The 18,627-nt window shown below is 41.5% G+C and overlaps 1 protein-coding gene across 1 annotated transcript in view; it reads left to right on the top strand.

Moving 5' to 3' along the window:
* The first annotated feature begins 2,097 nt into the window (after nt 1-2,097).
* The window catches only part of TTLL7 (tubulin tyrosine ligase like 7), a 188,631-nt gene continuing 172,101 nt past the window's right edge, over nt 2,098-18,627 (top strand). The window contains 1 exon segment of the mRNA XM_078156547.1: nt 2,098-2,186. The gene's annotated coding sequence lies outside the window, so the exon portion shown is untranslated.

The following is an 18,627-nucleotide window of genomic DNA, read 5'->3' as shown; positions in this document are numbered from 1 at the left end:
TCCTTTTTATGCTTTCTTTACCTATTGGGGCAGCTTTTACCCAGAGACACCCTGTCTTCTCACTCTCTCTCCTCTCAAGAGATGTTTCTGGCAAATGATGAGATAAACTAACACATAGCAGAATGAGAAGTCATGGATTGCTGGTTTATTGGAGAGAGTCTCCACATAACTGAATCAATGAGATCACAGATCCATTTAAATACAAACTAGAAAGCTTGGCATTGTATGTTTTCCAGAGATACAAAACATTAGTGAGGCAGAATGAAGTGTTGGAAAAGAGAGCCAGCCTCAGAGTCTTCAACACTTGGGATTAAGTCTTGACTCAGACACATAGTGGCTATATGATTCCACAGACAAGCCACCTTTTGGCGCTCTGAAGCAATTCTCATACTATCAGAAGCAGAATAATTGCCAGTTTGCATTGCAGGAGGAGTTTCTTTACAGGGAAAGTGCTCCCTGCACCAGTGAAATCACAATGGCTGTTCAAAGAGTCAACTCAAAGGGCCTAATCTCACACGGGAAAAGGGAAGATGGGGGTGATTTCTCAGTAACACTACAATCACTCCATGTTAGCTGCCTACTCTGCTTTTACATAGGGCTAACCCTAGTTGTACCTGCCACAATTCAACAAATACTGACTGCCCAAGCATGAGTAAAGTACTGTGCTAGGGCACTGAAGGAGATAAAAACCAAGCATGGTCCCTTGCCAACAATAAGCATATTATAATATGGGAGGCACAATGGGTACATGTGCTGATACTGATAAAGACATCCGGGTAAATCAATACAAGCTTTCATAACGTGAGAAATGCCATATTGATTAATTTTTCCAAGACAATATTCAGTCTTTGATGTTACTAAGGTGAATTTTGTGGGAGGGCATGCGTGGTTCCCTCTCTCTCCTTTCTCATTCTGCTCTTCTCTCTCCTTCCAGTGACATCAACAGTGGAAAGAGTGCTACATTTGGAGTCAGCAGAATCGGTTCCCGGTTCTGTCACTTACCACCTGTGCGATCTTCAGCAAGTCCCCAAACTTCCCGGGGCCTCCCTCAACTTTCAAGTGAAGGGGTTGGCCTCGTTGATCTCTAAAGTCACTTCTAGCTCTCAATCACCTTCAAAGGGAATGGGCCCGAAATTTCCTTTTAACTGCTGCTCTTCCACACGTGGGGTGGTCGCAGCATCCCTGGTCTAGCCTCAGAGCTTCATGGCTGTGTGATCTCTGGATCTGTAGACGAAATGAAGAGGATGGGGATTCGCACCCGGTCATCTCGCAAAGGTCGAGCCGGACTTGATGGCCTCTCCTCCTCTAGTTCAGCCCAGATGCTGGCTCACAAATGCGAAGATGCTCTTCCCTGGCTCAGCCCTGGGCTCCCGGGTGGCTGTGGTAGGGAGCTGGAAGGCACGCGTCTCCCCGCGGCCAGCAGCCCAAGGATGTGCCGCAGGGCCCAAGGTGAAGCGCTGTGCACGCAAGCTCTCTGCGGGCGGCTGGGCGTCCCGTCCGCAGCATCTCCAGGACGAGACCACGCCCCGCGCTCTCCGTTGCTAGGTCCGCTGTTTGCCGCGTTCTGGAGGTGCCGCGAGCCTGGGCCAACGTACACAGAGCGCGTGGGGAGGGGTGGAAGGCGAGGAGAGGCCGGGCTGAAGGCATCCTCTCGGTCCCCGCCGGGGAAGAGGCGACGTTGGCTTCAGGTTTTCCCCAGCGCATCCCTCTGCGGGAGGAGCTGCGGCGGGAGAACGACCTCGAACTTGGCGTCTCCTCTTCGGCCCCCATCCCCCGAGGCTCCCCTCTCCTCCTTGCAGGCCTCTCCTCATGCACCCCACCCCTCCACGAACCTGGAATGGTCTGGTCCGTTGGTAGTCCCCGCCCCCTGTTCGGGCAGCAGCTGCTCCAGCTGCAGCAGGGACTGGGCGTGCGGTGGGACCCGGAGCCGGAGCCCGAAACAGTGGCTGCCGCGGGCGGCGGGCTGGACGGGGAGGACCGGACAAGACGCGAGGGGACCGGCGCGGGAGGGGCGGAGCAGCGCAGCATCCTCCGCCGCCAGAGGCGCAGCGTGCCCTGGGTGGGTCGTGACCCTCCGAAAACAGACGTACTCCGCCCCCAGAAGTGGGGCGAGGCCCCGCGGGGTCCCCAGGAAGGAGGCGGCCTGACCGGGGGCATCCGTTCTTCTCCTCGGGCCGGCCCCTCCGGTGAGTGGTGGCCCAAGTCCAAGCGAGGCGTCGCCTTTCCTGCTCCATCCCCTCGTCGCTGCCGAGGCCGGGCCCAGTGCTCGACCCCGCCCTCAACGGGGACGTCGGGGGGCGGCCCATTGCGTCTTCAGTGCCGCTGCTCTGGGCACGTTGCCCTCGGTGGGAGCGAGTGACCGGCGGGGGTTTCAGAGCCGGCCCTCTGGGGGAGAGGGGAGGGCATCTGGCAGGTGCGCTCTCCCACCTGGCCTGCTGGGGCCGGGGCCGGGGCTGGGTTGGGCGGGGCTGGATAGGTAAGTAAGAGGTAAGTAGGGGAGAGAGGAAGGGAGGGAAGGAAGACTTCCTTTCTGCATCACTTGACCTCTTGTTTGGTCCTCACCCTGCATCTGGGTACATCGTGGTGCTCTGCATTCCATAGAGATCAGGCTCGTGGCTGCCTGTGATACAGTCAACTGGCAACACGGCTCTTCTCTAGCTCTCATAGTTCCTTTCTCTTCCCTCTTTCTGTGTCATGGGTAGTAAATCTCCTGGTACCTTCTTTATCTTCTTGGTCGGTCGGCCATTTCTTTCCGGCCCGAAGTATCAGAAAGATGCTGACTTATGTTCTATCTAGGGTTAGGTCTCTGTTGACCTTTGATTTAGAGGACTGTTTCTTTGCTGGGCCCAGGCTTGAAGTGGGATGCCACATAATGGGAAATGTAACGATCTACTTTGCATAGAATGGGCAAACTATGTTTTGAACAACAAGAAGTCTTTAAGGACATATGTTCCAACGACATCATTTCACTTTTTCGAATAAGTCTGATCTTGAAGTCAGATTTAGAGCTGGAAGGTCATCTAAGCCAACTCTTCCCTCCTCTTGCAGATAAGAAAATCAAGACCCAGAGGGATTGTGACTTGCTTAAGGTCACACAGGTAGTCAGTAGCAGAAGTGGAATCTAAACCCAAGTCCTCTGACTCCAAAAACATTGCTTTTTCCACTGTGCCAAGTCATCTTTTGAGGGGAAAAAGTCCATTTTCTTAGATTGCATTTGCAAAAAAAAAAAAGTACCTAGACAACTCTGTCAAGGAAAACTAGGTTACATAATTCAAAATGAATACATGGTGGTCCTTAAGTGTAGGAAATATCTGTAGAAGTTTCAGAGAGAAGAAAAAGAAAACCTCCAAAAATAGGTTTTCCATTTCTGAAGTTTTGAACTTAGCATCTGGAGAACAGTGACCTAATTGTAAATGGTGTTCATGGAGTTGATGGGACTGCCTTTGGATAACACCAGTTAAACATAGAAAAGGCATAAACACAGTGCCGTAGTTAAAAGATGTGTCTTGGATGACTCCTGTGGCATCATCATCATCATAACCCATGGGAGTAGGATTGATTTGTTTTGGCTATATGTCTGCAGTGAAGAACTCAACTGGCCCCAGCAGTTTCTACATCACAAAGTGATGTGTTTAGGGTGTTTTTCTTTGTCCATTATTCTTATGTTTACAGATTTTCTTTTAGTTTTTAATTTTATATGAAGTGTTCTGCTGGAGTAGCCAGAAATCCTTTTTTTCTGTACTAGTGCTTACCTATATGGAGGTGCCTGCTACTAACTATATTGAATTAATTCTTTGTTGAAGAATACTTTAAAGTTAAAGGAGGTATTGATATGTTAAAACCCACTATTGTAATAAGGATTTAACAATATAGGGCAGATTCCTTATGTTGTTTGGAGGGGCTTTTGAGCTGAGTTTTTTTCATTTAGTCCATAGAACTGATGGATTAGATTATAGGTTCCATTCTCACTGTACTGGTTATTTATAGAGGATGGTACCATCATCAGTTGCCACCCTGGTCACTTTTGGAATGATGCAGTGAGGACCGGAATTGTCCCCTCGCCTTAATACAGACATACCTGCATACCATAGTAGCTGTCTTACCCACCCTCACCCCTCCCATCCCCCAAGGAAGAACTTCTCTGAAGAGTCTTGTTAGCCTCATTTCTGATCCATAATGGGTCAGAGAAATGGGTTGATCATCTTAAAATGTATTGAATCTTTTAATTAAGTTCTGGCTATAGGATATCAGACCCACCTGACTTCCTTATAGGGTGATACCCATTGAAAACCTTAGGGTTATATGGACAAGCTATTCATCGAGTACTGGCAAAAGTATTTGATCCACAATCCCTGGAAGTCAGGAGAGTTAGTGACCTCCCTGATGGCAGGGACCACATTATTTTTATCTTCATATCTCCAGTGTTTAGCACAGGGCCTTCCTTCTTTCCTGGAGCAGATAGGCATTTAAGTGTTTTGTGTAACCTTGAGCAAGTCACTTTACAAGCATATTTTCATCTTTATTTTCCTATTTATGAAATAGGGATATATTATTTGTATCCAACTTGTATCACAGCTACAAGTTGTGAGGATCAAGTAAGATCTTTCTGTATGTAGTTTTGTATAATTGTAAGTGGATGAATGAATTTAAGCTGTTTTAATAGCAGATGTTTATTGACAAGTATTTATTGAGTGTCTCTTAGTTGGAAGGTAGTATGCTCTGAAGGAGCTCTGATATATCAAGCAGCTTAGTCTAGTTGGGGGATAAAATGTTTACTAGACATGAAAAATTCATGAATACCTCAGGCCAGAACAGAGCAGAAGTGCCAAGTAAGAGTGTAAACAAGAATTACTGTAGGAGTTGAGATGAAGAGATGACTGTAAGTCTGCTGTGGTTATGGGACATGGAGGGTTAAGACATATGGATTAAAGGATAGATTGGCTTTGGATAGGTAGAGAGAACAGAACAAAATTGAGCCAGAAAGTTTGGAGGCAGGTTTCTTAAAGTGTGTAAAGTGGGCCAGTGTTATGGAGGGCCTTGATATCTAGGCAATAGGGAATTGTTTTAGATTCTAAATTAGGGGCAGAATCTTAAAAGTAGGTAAAATTTGTTTTTTGCTCTTTCTTGCCCTAGGTCTCCCCCTCCCCCAGCTTGTCTTACATCTCAGCTAATTCCCAACAAAGCATTTTACAGATATCTAATAAAGTAATTCTTTATTAATTCAATATATGTGTATATGTACATATATCTCTGTACTTCTACATATACCATACATTATACATAATAGAGTAAGCATGGTGGAGGGCATTGAGAACCAGCCTCAACAGTCAGGAGGACCTGAGTCCAAGTCTTGCCTCTGACACATACTGTCTGTGACCCTGCTCAGACAAATCGCTTAACCTTTCAGTAATCCAGGCAGTTCTGTAATATTCAGAGTTAGTTGTAGACTTAGCAGTGTGTATTGATTAAGAGTTTCCTTATTAGTAGTTCCTATACCAAAGAAATTGCCCCATCAATGATAGGTGCATTTTGTTATGGGACTTTTAAGCAAAAATATGCCTTTAAGACTCAAGGTAGTCTCCTGGTACCTTTCCAGGCCATAATGGGAATTCCTTTGGGTGCAGGGAACCCCACAAATCAAACCCAACTTTTAGCCCATCTCTAAGGACGACTTGTGTTTTGTGTTGGATGGTGTGAATTAGGTTTTTAACACGGGACAGGTGATATTAGACAGCAGGCTTGGTTGAGGAATAAGGTTAGAGCCCTCAAGATGGTATGATAGGGGGTGCCAGAAGGGATCAGAGAAGTAGGGGTGTATATAAATTGGGATCTCACCATATTTATTGACTCTGATTGTGTTCCAACTCTTGCTTCCTGACCTAAAACCCTTCCTCCTGGCAAGTCTTTGTTCCTTATACTTCCCACATTGGGTCTTTGGACCTTCTCTACTGAATTCTAGCCTGGGTTCCTGCCTGATGGGTCTAGGTGTAGGGACTTGGTATAAGTTTGACCTTGAAACTTAGGCATAATGACTCTGAGATGAAGAGTATGTGGATGGGTATGTAGAGGCAGACTCATAGGTTGACTAGGCCCTTTTCTCTTTTGTCCCAAGGTCCTAAGCCCTGGGTGGTGTAAGGGATTCCCTTTGAAAGTGCTGTCCATCTTACCAGGATTCTGGTAGAGGTTACATATCAGGGATACTACCAGAAAAGTCCTTCATTCCATTGTGGAGACACAGGGATAAGTGATTCCTAGCAAAGTTGTTGCTACGACGGTTAGGTAGGATGGTGTATTGGAAAGAACCCTTGTTCTTGGAGTTGGTAGTACTATGATTCATTCCCAGCTTCACTATTGCTCCTTGTGCAAATCATTTAACCCTTCTTGTCCCTAGATTTCTTATCTGGGAAATTTGAGGAGTTGAACTTAGAGGACCTCTAAGGTCACACACACACACACACACACACACACACACACACACACATATATTTCATTACTAGAGTGCATCTGCCATCTCATGTCTAATGGTATGGGTTGTGGCCCATCATCCATGTCCTCTTTGAAATTATTTAGATGATCTTGCTGGTCTAGACTCTAGGCCTTTTAAATCTTACATGCATATCAGTGCTGCACCCATAGGTCTCTCTGTTGGTCCTCCTTCTCGCTAAATTATTAACCCACCCCCTTTTCTGATCGTGCACTCTGGATACCTACCTCTTGGTCCTGTACTGCAGCCTATGGCCATCCACCGTATTTCTTTCCATTCCCCCTTGGCTCGGCTGAAATTTTGATTCTTCAGTGACTGATTCATTACTATATAGAGCATTACTAGAAGGACATTGATGTTAAACAGTAATGACAGCAACAACAAAATCCCAGAACGGGGCTTGTATTTCCCAGAGCTGGGAGGCGCTGCTGGTTTTCCTAGAGGCATCTGTAAAATGAAGGGGGGAGCTAGATTTTAATGTGGTAGTTCTAAGTCCTGTACTCTCCCTTCCCTGTGATTCTAAACTGTATTTACCCCTACATTTAATACTGCTCCAACAAAGCCTTTTCGCCAAATGATTGTCCCCCTTCCCCCAGTTTCTGCTCTTTTCTTGCTCTTCCCACCCCAACATTCCTTTTATCTGTGGGGGTGGGGTCAGGGTTAAAAGGTGTACTGAGGGAAGAAGAAGCTCTTTACTGGAACTTTGGCCTAACTGATCACCCTCACGTCTTTTGGCAGTGGGGCTAATGGGTGGACTCCTGGCTTACTGCCCTCCCCCCAACTCAGACTAATTTCCTTCCTCTGACAACTTTCCTCTCTCCCCCACTGGAGGATAGAGGCAGAAAAGAGTCCCCTTCAAGTGGACTGGAACAGGTAGAACTGGGGGATTGTGGCCTAGAGAGGCTGGGTCTAAGACTTGGCTCTGCCCACCCACCTGGCCCAGAGAAGGGGGAGGAGGAATGTCTCAGGGAGGGAGGGATGGGGCCATTTGTCTCCCTGGCAGTTAAACTGCCCTGGGGGTAGTGGAGGGAGGAAGGGAAGATAGACCATGATCTGTGAAAAACAGGGCACAAAGTAACTTAAAAATGCTTCCAACTAGTGAAACTTACACACCAAAAGAAAAGAAAACATTTACCAGTTGAAGAGGACAGTCCATTATTTCTGGCACTAACAAGGCTGTCCTAGACCTATTACACTGAATCAGCAGGTAGAAAAGGGATTTTTAAAGGGGTAGGTGGATCATGGTTTCTTTGTGACCTGTTATACAAAAAGGTTTTGTTTTGTTTTAATTCTGGCTTTTTTTAAATTTAAACTGGTATTAGTTCCATTTGTTTTGTTCTCTCTTCGACATAAGTTTAGCCTGGACCTGAAGTACTACCTTGTTATGTTTTAGTCATGGGGGAGGAGTGATGTGTGTAGATAAGTTTCTAGGCTGGGTCCTCCCTCTCCAACCTTCCGTCTCTGCCCCCCTCCATTTCCTTATGTGTGTTCACACACTGGCCTTGGTTTCTTTCTGAATTTCTGTTTGACAAGTTAAGTATCATGAGGCACCCATCATTACTACTTACCAACACTAGGCTGTGTGATCGTGAGGCTGTACAGTTACCTCACAGTAAACTTACCTGGGGTCCCAGGATTTAAGCTGGAATGGAGACCTTAGAAATAACCTTGACCAGACATCTCCATTCATTTTATAAATGAAAAACAAAAACTGGGCCTCACACAGAAGGGAAGTGACTTGCTCAAGGTCCCATAGATTATGAGCAGAGCCAGGGTGTGAGGCCATTTCTTCTGGCTCCAAATTCGTTGTTCTTTGTACTATACCGCAAAAATACTGTGTGATACCATCAGGAGACAGGCCTTAGATCACTGTCTGCTCTTCTCTTGAATACTGTCTCTGATAAAGAGATTGAGGAAGAAGATGGATGGAACACTTGGATTTTCATTCTTGGCACCTTCCTGTTGACCCATGGATCTTTGGATTGTCAGAAATATTGAGAACACACTTCTTAGTCTCCTTGTGCCTTACATTGACCCGATTCTCAAAGATTCCTGGAAGCCTTTTTTGTGGAGAACTTAATGACATTGTTGAAACTATGTGGTGTGGCCTGTCATCTATATTTCCTTTTTTTCTTCCTCTGTGTTCCCTCCCACGTCTAGTACCTTTCCTCTGAGATTACCTCCCATTTATACTGTATATACATATATCTTATATGTACCTATACAGCTTATGTATATCTGTCTGTACTTATACATAATTGTTTCTGTGTTGTCCAGATCTGCCTGCAGCAATGAAATAGAAATTATTAGACAGATTATTTCTTTTTCCATTTTCTTAACCAAATTCTTGTGCCATCTGTAGTTTTGTCTGATTGCTGTGCTATAAAAATGAGTCTCGAGAGGGTGTACTTTTTTCTGCAGTGAGATCAAGATTTTGTCATGGACTCCTTTAAAGTAAAGTAGACATTTGACAAGACAAGCTAGTAGCAACAACGTTGTTTTTGCTCTTTTGTCTTTTCACCTTCTTGGTCCCTTTGGATGCTCTCCAGCTTGTTAATAACTTTCCTAAAATGTGGTACCTTGAAAGAAACACATTTCTGCAGGTATTATCTGATCTGAGCAGAATAGAGCCAAATTCTTATCTCCCTGTCACTGAATATAAAACCTGTTTTAATGTAGGAAAAGATGACCCCACCATCATTGTCCTCATCATCATCATTATTATGTTATATATTTTTGGCTGTCATATTAAACTGATGACTTATTTACCTTGCAGTCCATTAAAACCTGTCTATCTTTTCCAGGTGGATGACTATTTATCCATGTATTCCCCATCTTGTACTTCTGAAATTTTTTTTTTTGGACCTGTGTAGGACTTTGCATTTGTCCATGTTAAATTTCATCTTATTAGAGTTAGGCCAGTATTCCATCCTGTTGGGATAGTTGTGGATTTTGATTTTGACATCCACTGTATTAACTGTGTCACCTGTAAATTTGATAAGCATCCTATGTCTTTATTTAGATCATTGATAAAAATGTCAAATATTCCAAGGCCAAGCACTGATCCCTAGGCAGTTATCTAAAAACCTTCCAAAATGACATTTAATCATTAGTAACTATTCTGAATCCCACATTACATAAATACTTTCCAAGCCATCTAAGCTATCGCCCTTAGCTTATGTCTCTCTGTTCAGTCTGTCAAAAAAAAAATCATCCACTCATGGAGTACATGGTTATGTGTGAGGCACCAGGCTAGATGCTGGGGATGCGCAAAGAAAAGAATGAAACAATTGTTGCTTTTAGAAGACTATATATAATAAATGCTACGCTTTGGGTAGACTATATAGCTTTCTCTTGCTCTGCCAGTCTCGTAGCCTTCTCAAAAATGGAAATGATCTTAGCCTGGCATCTTCTGTTGTTGATGAAGGCAGGCTGACTCTGTAATCAGTGCTTCATTGCCTAGCTGTAAGCTGTCCCTTTAACTAACTTTGCTTTCAGTCAGTCTCACTCTTTTGAACATTGAGATACTTTCTCCATGCAGATTTGGAAGGAGCTTTAAATGCCTTCCAGTCCTGCAACCTTTCTTGGATTCTCCATGATATTTTAGAGATAAGACCCTCAAGTCAGCAGCAAAATTCAGTTCTTCCAGTACTTTCCAATGTAGTTCATGTTAGCTGGGTGATTTGTATATTTTAAGGGCAGGAATGTACTCTTTTGCTGTCTCTTTGATCATTCAGTTTATAGCTTGCTCCTTTGTTGTGTGCTTTTTAGCTAGCTAGTTCTTTTCTAGGAAAAAAAAATGTAAAAAAAAAAAGGCAGCGCTGCTCTCTTTTTCTTGTCAGTTAGCCTTGCCCTCTCCATCTCAAGTAGCACTCCTGGTCTCTCTGAGCCTCCTTTTCCCTCTATACAGGTATAGCCCTCCTTCCCCTTTTTAAAAATCACCCTTGGCTTTCCCCACCAATGTAAGACCACTTCAAGTATTGGTGCTTATAGAAGAAGTCTCATAGGGCTATGCCACATTTTTGCATTCGTCCTCCATTGTATACATAGATAAGTATAGGTATATATTTTTGACAGTCTTCTCTTTATAATCTGAATTTAGTCATTGAGTTCTCTGTGTTTCCATGGTATTCTCTTCAGAGAATTCCTTTTTTCCCTGCTCGTGGAAATCGTTTCTCTCTGTATTTTTTGAATTTCATTCTCGAGAGTTATCCCATCTCTCTTGGCCCAACTTCCTTGGTAGCTTCTTTTCCATGGCCTCCTATTTATTCTCTGAACCCTGTGAAATCTGCCCTTCTAAAATTTAGAGTGTATGACAGACTTATTTTTCACTTTTATCTCATTTACCGCAAATTTCAAGGTGAAACAGTCATTTTCTCATAAGGTCCCCATCTTTATCCCAGCAACCTGTTCTTCCTTGTGGGTGAGAATCAGGTCCGGAAACACTTTGTTGCCTTTTTTCACCTTTTGAAGCATGATAAATTATCATTACAGTAAGTCAGTATTAGTATTTTTGTGCGTTGGGCATAGAGAACTCCTATAGGTATATTTCAATAATTTAAAAAATCTTCTTAGTATCATAGATTTACTAAATTATGGGGAGACTGATGGTATTTTCCTGAACTTATCTGTGTCCTCTGTGTCCCAGTGGTTTGTAGACTGCTTAGATGATAAAGCTAATAAGCCTTCATTCACCCTCAAGCCAAAATGCTCTCCATCATGGTTTTTATTTAAATTTTACTTTATTTTTATTTTTTAATCTTGCCTCTTTCCTATATTTCTTCAAGTGACTATATTTTCTTAATATATAATGTCCTTCTCCCTTCCTGTCCCCCATTACCTACCCTGTGCATTTTAAAGAAGGTATCTTTGTCCACAGGCATTTTTTGGGTCAGTCTCCCTCCTTGCCTTAGAGCTCTAGTTTACCTTCCTTGTTACCTATACTATGCATATTTAGGTATAACTTTCACCTTCTATACAACTTCATAAATCCTTGTTGAATCAAATAGAATAAAATTTATTGAAATTGATGTTGTCATGGTTCCAAAGCTAACACTGGCTTTGTGAGGTGGATAACATATACACATCGGCTTAGAGAATGAAACTGGCAATTCATTTGTCTCTCAAAGAATTAGGAGTCTTAGTTAACAAAAAGGCATTTGATGCATTGGATTTCAAACAGCTCACTAGAAATGAAGAAGTTCATACTTAAGTATAGTTATTGTCATTTTTCTACTTCATTTCAAAATTTTGTTTCATCTTGTAAAGAAAATGAGTTGTCTACAAACATGTAACTCATGGACTAATTGGTGTACGTTTGCATTAAATGTTAGCGTTTTGGAGACCTTTGTGCCCTTTAGACCTATACTTGGGCACGTACCCTCCTGACTGTCCTGGAAAATCTTCTTGGGCTCCTACATCGTTAAAGACCTTTTATCTCTTGACTTATCTATCCCCTTTGGGGACATGCGCTATTGGTCTCCTGTTCACTCTCTGAATACTTTTCATTGCTTACTCTCTACTTGACAGTTTTTTGACCCTCAGAAATCCATGAATTGGCCTTTTGGATTGTTCTCTTGATCTTCTTGGGTTTTTCTTGGCCCATCTGATTCATTTCATCTTGGATGCGCAGCCTGTAAGATCACGATCTTTATTAACTTGAGTAGCCAGATGATCCTAAAATACCACATAATACTAACATGGTTTCAGAGGTATTGCATAGAAAATTGAGGGAAGGGTGTTGCTAGAGCTGCAGAATAGATGAGGCCTATTGGGGGGGGGAGGAGACATTGCTAGAGTTGGCTATAGGGCAAAAGCCAGGCCAGAGAGGGTGAGAATAGCTAGAGGCAAAAGCACAATGTGTGTACTTGGGATGTAACCTCCTCTGGGCCTCCTGAGAATGGTGGTTGTATATTACTCTGAGAATCTCCCTAGCAACAATTTCCCAGTGGGTACCTGTTTACCTGGTTATGCTTTCCCCAAAGATTTTCTTCTCATTCTTTTCCCTGGCAAAAACACCTACAGATTTTTCTCTGTATCTAGTCACTTTCTGATTATACCTGTTTATCTCTACCTAGACCAAAAGGCTATGGTGTTCTCTGTAAGGCTTACTACTGTTCCATAGATACTCCATAGGTTTTCTCTGTCCTGTTGTTGTTGTTCAAGTCAGTCACATCCAACCCTTCATGATCCCATGGATTGTGGCATGCCAGGGACCTTCTCTCCTCTACTATCTCTGGAGACCCTAGATAAAGCATACCTCTTCACAGTAAGTGGGGCATGATAGGTTCACATAGTAGGTGAGAATAGTATTTTACAAATGTATCCTATAGAGCTTTGCGTTTATAGAGCATTTGGTCAGGATGCCTATTAGCCAGAGTGACAGCTCAGTATAGTGGATAGGTAGCTAAGCTTGGAGTCAGGACATCAGGATTCAAAGCCTGAGTCCCATGTATTAGGCTGTGCAAGTGACCTTTGTGGTAGTGTCCCTTTGCTGTGTGACATTGATTAAGTCCCACAACCCCTGGGAACCTCAATTTATTTCATTTGTGAATAGATTGTAGGAAAAGTACATGGTAAACCTTGAAGAGATCCAAAGATGTGATTTAGAAACTGATGTTTTTATGGCACTTATATATAAAGCACTTGATAGACCTTTTCCCACTTGAATCTTATGAACACCCTGAGAAATAGGTACTCTGGGTATTGTTTTCCCCAGATTATAGATGAGGAAATAGCAGCTCAGAAAGATTAAATGCCTTTTCCATGGTTGTACAGTTAGTGTCAAAAGTAGAATTTGAACCCATCTCTTAAGAGCGTGAATCTGTGTCTTATCTCATCTCTGTGTGTTATCTCATCAACTTGACGTGCTTGTTTACGTTGTTTGTTGTGTAGAACTGTTTGTGTTTCTGTATCAGCCATTTCTGGTTATACTCCTCAGTGAGACTTCTTCCCTTAAAATGAAAATGAAGAGTTAAACAAAACCAGTGGACAGCACAGTGACTGTTTCTGATAGGGTAGTCAACCTTTGCCACTCATTGTCCTTTTATCTCCCCCCCCCCCCATTTCCAAGGAAAGGAGGTGTTGCATTTCCTCATATTTTCTTTGGGGCCAAGATGGATTATTATAATTACTTGGAATTCAGTTTCATGTTGGTGTTCATTACAAGTATTGTGGGGTTTTTTTGGTTCTACTTATTTCACTCTGCATTAGACATTCTTTGTTTCTTTGAATTCCTCACATTGTTTCTTATGAAGTAACAATATTTGCTTATATTCAGATTCTACAATTTCTCAGCCATTATCAAATGATAGGGATCTATTTTGTGATATTATTAAAATTTTTTGCTATCAAGTAAGTGCCGCTATGAATATTTTCATTAATGTGGGAATTTATGTTTTTGATCTCCTGGGACAGAGGAGGGGAACCTGTGACCTTCAGGCCTCACGTGGCCTCCTAGGTCCTTGGGTGTGGCCCTTTGACTGAGTCAAAGTTTTACAGAGCAAATCCTTCTGTTAGGGGAATTTATTCTGTGAAGTTTGGATTCAGTCAAAGGGCCGCACTTGAGGACCTAGAGAGCCACATGTGGCCTTGAGAACACCTGGGAGGTATATGCCCGGAAGTTAGGGATCTCTGGATCAAAGGGTATGAATAATTTAGTGACTTTTATCATATAATTGCAAATTTTTTTCCTTCCTAGAATGGTTGGAAGAATTGACAACTCCTGCTTTTTAAAAGATTTCACTTGAAATTCAAGACATTTTGCTCTTCCAAATGAATTCGGACATTTATTTACCTAGGCTTGTAAAGTAACCCTTGGTGGTTTGGTATCACTAAATCTTTAAATTAATTGAGGTAATATTATTTTTACTATATCATTGTGGACCACTCATGAGCTATAAGTTATTTGAATCTTTATGTCTGTAAACAGTATTTGTAGACTTGATAAGTAAAGTACCAGATATTTTATGCATTTTTGTAGTTATTTTGAATGGGATTTCTCATTCTTTCATTTATTCCTGATTTTTGCTATTGTAATATAGAGATACTTATAGTTTTTTGTGAACCTATTTTATGTCCTAATACTTGGCTGAAAATTGTCTAAATTTTTTTCCTATTTTATAAGTAGACCATCATGTCATTTGCAAATAGAGATTATTCTGTCTCTTTGTCAGTGTTTATGCCTTTAATTTCTATTTTAATTACTATATTTTAGAAAGTTGAGAAGTATGTCTGATAGTAGTGGAGAGGATTGAGTATCCTTGCTTTACCCCTGTATTTATTGGGAAAGCTTCTAGTATTTCACCATTTCAGATAAGTCTTGGATTTTTTTGTTTTAAGTATATAAATTTTATCAATTAAAGAGAGCTCTTCAAAACATATGTTTTAAGGATTTTTAACATAAACAAATGCTATATTTTAAATTTTTTTGGGCAATCAATAATTCATGTGAACTTTTTCTACTTTTAATATGATTAAGTATGCTAATTGTTGTGCTTTATTTTTCACCAAAATATTTATAATGAAGGTGACAATGACATGAGATAATTACAAATAAGACTGCCTACTCATCTTTTTTTCCCAAATGGAGTACTATTTATTACTTCAGTAGAACAACTCTATTGGTCTGAAAGTGCTTATCAATTTTCATTAAACTTAGCTTAGTGTAATGTAATGAAAAGAACGCTGTGTTTGGAATTGGAGACCTGGATTCAAACTGACTTTCCTAGGTACTTGCAGTGTGGCTTTGAGGAGACTTTGAACTTTTCCAGGCCTCAGTTTCCTTGACTAAAAATGTATGTGGTTTCATTCAGATGACCTAGGTATCTTTCAGCTCTATGAACATTCAGCAAACATTTATTAAACGTCTACTCTTTGCAGAGCTTTGTGGTGAACATTAAGGAAGATAAAAAAATTGAGTTAAGACAGAATTGCCTACCCTCATGGAGCTTTATAATATGGAAGAGTAATCAGGTATGATCAACAGGAGAGAATTAAAGACCTTTGATTAGTCAAAAAGTGTTATCCATTCAGGATTCCTGGATTTCAGTTTTGGATACTCTGATGCTAGCAATATATATGTTATGACCTTAGGTAAGTCACTTGCTTTAGTTGTCTCCTCATTTTCTGTGTCTGAGTACTTACTGAAAGTATTTCTTTGAGATGCTTAAAAAGTGCTGTTTAGGAACATACAGATAGCACTGACCTTCAAGATGATTTTCACTGGGAGTTAGCAATCTAATTATCAGGGTATTAATGGAAGTCTTTATTTGTTTTCCTTTGTATGCAATCTCTGCATACTGGGTGCTCAATAAATGCTGATGACTTATGTTTTTTATTATAGAAAAAGACATCCTTATCTCCCAGGTGTTTCCTCAAGTTGAAGAGATGCATGTGGATATAGAGGGACAGACAGCACGGCAGAAGACCTTGGTTCCTGCCCTTGAAGCTTACTTGGCTGTGTTTATCTGTAAAATGAGGGGGTGTGGCTCATTACCAATTAAGGAGCCTTTCAGCTCTAAATCCTCTGATTTTAAATTCCTTTATCCTCTGGGTCTTTCAGTTTACATTGTAGAGCAAGCACCACCCCCAGTCAGTAGATGTCGTTCTTTACACTGATGACATTGCAAGTGTGGCCCAATAAATATTGGTGAAGATACTTCTGTTACCATGGGAGGCTGGGCACCTGCTCTAAACTTAGAATCTTAAGAGAGTTGCTTGCAGTACCGAGAATTGACTGACCAGTCCAGGGCCCCAGAGCCAGGATGTATCAAAGATGGGCCTTGGAATCATCTCTTCCTGAGTCCTGCCAGATTCCAGTCGGGCTCTCTTGTGTACTACACCATACTGTGGCTTAAAACTTCCCTTGTAGTTCATATAAGTGACTCCCCTTGTTATTGGGGTTTAAAACAGAGTCTGGGAAGAGACGTACCAGGGTATAAAAAACTATTTACTCTCCAAAAATTAAGAATTCCATTTTGAAACTGCACTGAAGTGTTATAAAGAGAAAAGATGAGTCCTGGACATTTGTGATGGCAATTCTAACAGCCTATAGTTATTTGTCATTTGGGTATGAGTCCGTTAGGACATAGACAGTTCAGTTTGTGTTTGGAATGAATTAGCAGCTGATCACAAATATTCAGTAAGAGTCTCCTATGTTCTCTGTACTGGAGGGCATTTTGTTAACTCGCTGTAGTCAAGTTAATTTTATGATGGTGTCTATGGTGCCCCTGTGGCCAGGTTGGGGCACTTTGATTTGAGTTTACTATATATGTCCATGTATTTGTGTGTATAAATAAGTACATACATTCTGATGAGCTAATGAGGCTCCACTGGGAAAGACATGTGAGCACTGGTAAGTGCTGAGATCAGAAGCTAGAAATGAACATCAGAGGGAGGGGACATGTTGGAGAAGCCTAGCCTGAGTCTGCTGACTCCATGGTGACCCTGCCTTTACCCCTTTTCCTGTATTTTCCCCCTCAAATTGATTTTCACATCTCTAAAGTGTAGTAAATAGGACTTTGCAACTTGCTGAGATCCCAAATTGAAAGCAGCTATGTAAAAGTAATATTAAATCTTACATAATATTGTGCAGACACAAATTATATGTCATTATCTAGCATATACTATTGGTTGTCATTGAATACTTGTTGACTGATTCCACATATGAATTATATTTATGTTATGTGTTAATATTGTGTGTGTATAATCTACATGTATATGGATAATTAAAATTTATTTTTACCTTTACTTAGCTGCTCTTAGTTTGGAATCTCAGAGTTGCAAAGGCCTATTCACTCAGTTTTAGAGATGTGCAAATCACCTTGAAGGGAAAAATCCAGGAAAAGGGCACAGAGTGGGTTCACCTTGGAGTTGGTAAGGTTAGTTCTGGGTTTTTCTCTAACCTTTCCTTCCCTTTGATTGTAACTTCAAAGTTAGAACTTAAGAATCTGTCACATGTTTTTAACAGTGGAACCTTATTAGCTCATCAGAATGTTTCTTTGGCTCTGCTTGCTTTGCCAATTTGAGACCCCTCTACCCTTCAGAAAATTAAGTGTCAAAGAAGAAAACAGGGCAGTGTAATTATGTTTGGTACATGCATAGGATCTCTCCCCTTTAAACCATATTTCAGCTTTATATGTCCAAGTTGTAAACAAATTGCTCCTGAAATTTTAAAGTATAATAGCATTATGATTGGTGAAAAATGGAAGGCTTGATAATGTGAATCAGAAAATTTCATGGTATATATATATCACAGAGGGATTTTCTTTAGAATTGTAGTATTATATATTCTTATTTTTGACGTGCATTGCAGTTTATCAAGAGAACATTCAGTTACCCACAAAAGTGGTGTCCTTTGTGGTCAGATGTAAGGATAGAAAAAAATACTGTTAAAACCGAGTTAACATGTTTCACTACAGTGACCAGTTATTTTGGTACTCAGTACACAAAACAAAAACAAAAACAAACAAACAAAAAACCCCATGTCAACCCACAGATAGTTCTACCTTATTGAAGCTTTTGAGTTACCCCAACTTTCTGGTCTCTCCAGTTCAGTGTCTAAGATTCAGAGAATAATAAACATTATTCATAATCTTTTACTATAAAGTAGAGATAAATCAAGCATTATTCCTGAATAAATCCCCAAGTTTTTTAGGAATCTAGCTGCCATGCCCTTTGTCTCAGTAGCCTATGGTGCTCTCTCTTGTCAATCAGGACTCTGGGCTGAGTGCGCCAGTGACTTTGACCCCATATGGCATTTGTTATATTATATATTGAAACTGCTGTTGGGGCTCTTCACACTCTTTGCTGTCAACTGAGGTATTACTGTGACATTGATACTATGGAGAGTTATGGGTGGAAGTTGCAGAGAGGCAGATTTGGTCTCCATGTAAGGAAAAACTTCCTAACAATTAGAGGTATCCCAAAATGGAATGACCTGCTTAGGAGGTACTGGTTTCCCCTTCACTGGAGGTGTTCCAAGAGGAGGTTAATGACTACTAGTCGGCTGTGTTGCTGAGGGGATTCTTGTGCAAGTATGGGTTAGACTCGATATAGATAGCCTTTGAGGTCCTTCCAACTCAGATCCTGGGATTCTGGTGCCAGTTGTGTGGAAATACATTAGATTTCTGCACTCTTCCTTT

Source organism: Phascolarctos cinereus, unplaced genomic scaffold, assembly GCF_003287225.1.
Source record: "Phascolarctos cinereus isolate Bilbo 61053 unplaced genomic scaffold, phaCin_HiC Scaffold_5;HRSCAF=322, whole genome shotgun sequence".
NCBI classification, from domain to species: domain Eukaryota; kingdom Metazoa; phylum Chordata; class Mammalia; order Diprotodontia; family Phascolarctidae; genus Phascolarctos; species Phascolarctos cinereus.
This window is presented reverse-complemented; position numbering and strand designations above follow the sequence as displayed.